Source organism: Propithecus coquereli, unplaced genomic scaffold (assembly GCF_000956105.1).
Source record: "Propithecus coquereli isolate 6110/MARCELLA unplaced genomic scaffold, Pcoq_1.0 Scaffold115, whole genome shotgun sequence".
Classification (NCBI taxonomy): Eukaryota; Metazoa; Chordata; class Mammalia; order Primates; family Indriidae; genus Propithecus; species Propithecus coquereli.
Genome location: NW_012135525.1, coordinates 5,849,044 through 5,854,891, shown reverse-complemented (window position 1 = coordinate 5,854,891; position 5,848 = coordinate 5,849,044). Strand labels below are relative to the sequence as shown.

At 36.5% G+C, this 5,848-nt stretch overlaps 1 protein-coding gene across 1 annotated transcript in view; it reads left to right on the top strand.

Moving 5' to 3' along the window:
• The window catches only part of BICC1 (BicC family RNA binding protein 1), a 273,849-nt gene that overhangs the window by 127,706 nt on the left and 140,295 nt on the right, over positions 1 to 5,848 (top strand). The window lies entirely within an intron of this gene.

Genomic DNA, 5,848 nt, shown 5'->3' with positions numbered 1-5,848 from the left:
ATATTATAATATCTGAATTATTTTAGTAGTCTTTTTCTGTGGACTTTCACTAATACGGCTTTTCCTCTCATACCTTTAGTGATTTGATTGTGAGCTCATGCTTGTTGGACTTTTATCCATGGGACTTCGTTGAAGCCTATATTTAAATTGCATTGCTTCAGATTGTAGTCTTTATCTGCCAGGGAGTATAGTCCTAATGTAGGACTACTTTAAACTAATTTGTTTTGTTTGCGAATCCTATCATCAATAGTGGATGAATATACACTTGTGTTTAGGAATTCTCAGGGGAGACTTTTTTCTTTCCCCTTGCTCCAACAAAGCAAAATGATACACTCATCTTCACTGTCAATCATGAAGGGAAAGTTTTATCTCATTTTGTCCTCTGGGACTTTATATATTTCTGATCTGAACTTTATTTCCTAATCGCTGAATATGTTATGTTAAAATCCAGGCTACCAGCCACCAGGTACTAGTGGACATTTCTGTGGCAAATAGTTGGCTCTAGCCTTCACTTACCCCTTTATTACTTTATCATTTCTGATATCTAAGGAATTTTCTTACCTTCCCAAAATATATTTTTATATTTTACTTAGCGTTTAGAGGTGTTTTTTGCTTAAATGGCTTCATCTGTATATCCAGTTTACCCTATTGTGAAAAGTGCAAGTTCCATACGTTCTTATACCTCCAACAGACCAGTTGATACATTGTATAATAATTACGGTTTTTTTCTTCAGCCAAAATTTTAATTTCAGTAGGTTGCTCATTGTGATTTTTAAATTTTTGAATCCCTGGCCAAGCACATAGAAGGTGAGAGGGAGTGTGATATAATATAAAGAGTTTAGACTTTTTATTCAAATATGTGTAAGCTGCAAATACATGATAAGCATTTATTAGCTGTGTGGTCCTAGGCAAATTATTAGGTTATTAAGCATGAAATGTCCAATTTCCTTAAGTACTAATTTTGATAGTTGATATCTCTGACATTTTTCACTTTGACACTTCTTGTTTTATGTTTATTGTGAAGGTACATCCTCAGTCTTTCAAGCACATGTTTTGGCTTGTGATTATCTTTCAAATTTTTTTAAGAGAAATTTTTGTGAAACCACAGATAAGTCAAAATTCATGTTATTTTCTAATATGAGTTCCATCGTGGAACCAATGCAGTGCAGACAGCTCAAAATATCAACAAAATGTTTGGAAAGGATTTGGCTAATGAACACATAGTACGTTGATGGTTTGAGAAGTTCTGTTCTGGTGACTTTAATCTTGAAAATGAGCCACGTGGGCAAACTGAGACCAATATGGATAATGATGAGCTGAAAGCTGGAGTGGAAGTGAATCCATCTCAGCCTGTGCATGAATTAGCAGTATGGTTTGATGTTACTATTCCAACAATATTGGACCATTTGAAACAAATTTGCAAGGTAAAGAAGCTGGATGGATAGGTTCTGCATGAATTAAATGAGTGTCAGAAGAGAAATTGTTTCGAAGCTTGCCTTTCTTTGCTGTCAAAACATAAAGGCAAACCACTTCTACATCTTATTGTTACATGTGATGAAAAATGGATTCTTTTTGGCAATCAAAAGTATTTGGCACAATGGTTGGAAAAAGATGAAGTGCTGAAACACATTCCAAAGCCAAATATTCATCAGAAAAAGTTAATGGTGTCTGTTTGGTGGTCCAGCACTGATACTATCCATTTCAGCTTCATAAAACCTGGTCAGTTGATTACAGTGGATATCTGCTGTATTCAGTTGGGTGAAATGATACGGATGCTTGTGACTAAGCAGTTGACACAGGTCAATAGAGACAGGCCAATCCTTTTGCAAGACAATGCTTGACCACATGTCACACAGACAATGCTGCTCAAGCTACAGAGGCTGGGCTTGGAAACTCTGTTATCCACCGTATTCACCAGACCTTGCATCAGCTGAGTACCACTTCTTAATTTCTTTCACTTGCCTGATTGCTCTGGCTGGGACTTCCAGCACTGTGTAGAGTAGAAGTGGTGACAGTGGGCATCCTTGTCTTGTTCCAGTTCTTAGGGGGAATGCTTTCAGCTTTACCTTGTTCAGTCTGAAGTTGGCTGTGGGTTTGTTGTAGATGGCTTTTGTAATACTGAGAGATGTTCCTTCTATGCCTAATTTGTTGACGGTTTTTATCAGGAAAGGGTGCTGAATTTTGTTGAATGCTTTTTCTACATCTATCTGTTCAGGTCTTTTCACTTTTGTTTATGTGGTGAATCACATTTACTGATTTACATATGTTGAACCATCCTTACATCCCTGGGATGAAGCCCACTTGGTCATGGTGGATACAGAACCCAAATATAAAACCATCTACCTGCAGCCAACTTATCTTTGACAAAACAGACAACAATGTACACTGGGGAAAAGAACCCCTATTCAATAAATGGTGTTGGGAAAATTGGAGAGCCACAGGCAGAAGAATGAAACAGGATGCCCGTCTATCACCACTTGCAAAAATGAATTCAAGATGGATAAAAGACTTAAATGTAAAGCATGAAACCATAAGGATTCTAGAAGCAAATGTAGGGAAAACTCTTTTAGATATTGGTCTAGACAAATAATTTATGATTAAGACCCCAATGGCAATTACAGCAACAACAAAATTAATGGGACTTGATTAAATTAAAAACCTTCTGCACAGACAAGGAAATAATTAATAGAACAAATACACAACCTACAGAATGGGAGAAAATATTTTCAAACTACACATTCAATACAGGGCTAATATCCAGAATCTACAAATAAATCAGCAAGAAAAAAATGAACAACCCCATTAAAATCTGGGCAAAAGACGTGAACAGAAATTTTTCAAAAGAAGATAAATGGCCAAGAAACATGGAAAAATGCTCAACATCATTAATTATCAGGGAAATGCAAATTAAAACCACAATGCATTATTGTCTTACTCCTGTTAGAGTGGCTTTTATTGAAAAGTCCAAAAACAATGCATGCTCACATGGATGCAGAGAGAAGGAAACACTTATACACTGTTGGTGAGACTGCAAATTAGTACAACTCCTATGGAAAAGGAGTATGGCGATTTCCTGAAGAACTAAAAGTAGACCTACCATTCGATCCAGCAATCCCACTACTGGGTATTTACTTAAAGGAAAAGAAGTCATTTGATCGAAAAGACACCTACACTGAAATGTTTAGTGTAGCACAATTCACAATTGCAAAAATATAGAATCAATCCAAGTCTCCATCAATTCATGAGTGGATTAACAATATGTGGTATATGTATAACATGGAGTACTACTCAGCCATAAAAAAGGGTGAATTAGTGCCTTTTGCAGCAATTTGGAAGGAATTGGAGACCATTATCCTAAGTGAAATATTTCAAGAATGGAAAAACAAACATCACGTGTACTCTCTAATAAATTGGAACTAATCGTTGGGCACTCAAGTGCACAGAGGGAAGTAAAAGTCATTGGAAATCAAGCAGAGGGGAGGAGGGGAGGGGCAAAAACCCACGTAACAGGTACAATGAACACTATTCAGGTGATAGTCACATTTATAGCTCTGACTTGAGCCAGGTAACAAAAACATTTGTACCTCCTTAATATTTTGAATTTTTTTAAAGGATAATTTGACCTTTTTTTGAAGGTGAATTTTTAGTAAACTTTAAGCCTTTAATATATTATAGTTGCTAAATTTCACAAAGAAAGACCTGAGGTGGTCCTTTAATTAAAAACTCTTGTATTTATAGTGGAAATTAAGCCTATTAACTGTATTCCAAGGGAAACATATAAAAATACATTGAGTAACATAATGTGATATTTGCGATGCCAGTGATAGTTAACTACTATAAAATAGGTCCCACATAGCTGCCAGAGTATAAAAAAAAAAAACAGAATCCCTTAAAGTGTTGCATAATTCAGCATCACCATTGTTTTACCATTATTATCTGGAACTTTCCCCGTGTTTGTTCTGAATTAACATGGTTTAATTGATTGAAATGTGTTTAAATAGTTCCGTTTAACTTTTTCTGCAAAATATTGTGGGCTTTTGATGATAACTTCAAATGGCATTAAAATGTCAGTATTCTTTGTAATTCAATTGCTTATAAGTTCATTAATAGTGAACATTCATGGATTCACGATAAAAGTGAAGATGTAAAGGAAACAATGGAAGAAAATGCTCCGTTTACATTATTGCAAAGTGTGTGTGCTTTTAAAGAAATGCAGTTTGTTTGGTTACTTAAGATTTTTCCAACATTCTATTATGACCACACAGGAAAGCTAAGAGAATTTTGCAAGAAATACTAGATATCCATTACCTAAATTCTACAATTATTTGAAAAAATTTGCTTTATCACATATGGATACATCTATCCTTCTATCTGTTGATAAGTCCATCATATTTTTTGATTTATTTCAAACTAACATGTAGACATTGGTATACTTCATCTCATTAGCATGCATACCAATAACTGGTATTCAGTATATAGTGTTTCTTGGTTGTTGTTAAATTTACATAAAGTAAATGTAGCATTCAGTGTATTTCTGCAAATGTGTGTATCTGTTTCACCCAAACTCTTATGAAGATATAGACCATTAACAACACTTGAGAAAGTCTCCTTCTACCCCCTTCCTAAGAAAACCCCACTGAAGGCTGGGCGTTGTGACTCACACCTGTGATCCCAGCACTTTGGGAGGCCAAGGCAGGAGGATTGCTTGAGCCCAGGAGTTCAAGGTTGCAGTGAGCTATGATCATGCCACTGCTCTCTAGCATGGGGGGCAGAGCAAAATCCTGTCTCTAAGAACAAACCAAAAAACCCCACTAAAGATCCCACCCCACATGCCATGGCAACCACTCTTCTGAGTATTTTCACTGAAGCTTCATTTTACTTGTTCTAGAATATCATTTAAGTGTAAACATAGTATGTGCTCTGTGGTGTAAGTCTTCTTTCACACAGCATAGAGTTTTTAGGTTTCATCCATATTTTTGCATGTATCAGTAGTTTCTTCCTTTTTTTTTATTTCAGCATATTATGAGAGTACAAAGGTTTAGGTTATATATATTGCCCTTGTCCCACCCGAGTCAGAGCTTCAAGCGTGTCCATTATTAATGACTAATATGATATTGTATGAAACCACAGTTTGTTTATCCATTCCCTTGTTAATGGACACCTGGCTGTTTCCCATTTTTGGCTCTTATGAATAAAGCTTCCGAAAACAAGTCTTTTACTTACTGGATATTTCCATTAGATTATCTCACAGGAACTTAAAAATAAGAACTTTCAAAATCTAGCTCACTCAGATGTACAAGTCCCTATTTCAGTAAATAGCACCACCCTTGGTTAGCCTTGGGTGTGATCCTTGACTGCTCCCTGCCTGACGAAATTAGACCCAACATCCTGCTGGTACTGTCTTCTTTTCATTTACCCACTTTGCCTTGGTGCCATAATCTGTGTCCTATTTGAGGCCATCACCATCTTTCACCTAGATTACCAAAATAACCTAACTGGTCTTCTTGCCACCTGTCTGGGCCCTCACTCCATTCCTTTCTGCAAACTACTGCCAATACTCTTTGAAAAAAGACACATTTGATCATGTTATTGCCTATTAAAAATGTCTGGTTCGTTTCTCATTGCTCTTAGGATAAAAAAGCAAAGTCCCTACCCTAGCTTGCAAGGCTCTGCATGACTTGGTGCACCCCTTTTCCCCATCTTCCCTTTTTCTCATCTTTCCGGCCACACTCCTTCTGCATGTCCCTCATGCTTCTCACTCTAGGCTGTATCTCCTTCTGTGTCAGTCTCTCTAATTGGGTCATTGCTGTTTCTACACGATCATATTCTAGTGTCTCCCATATTAAAA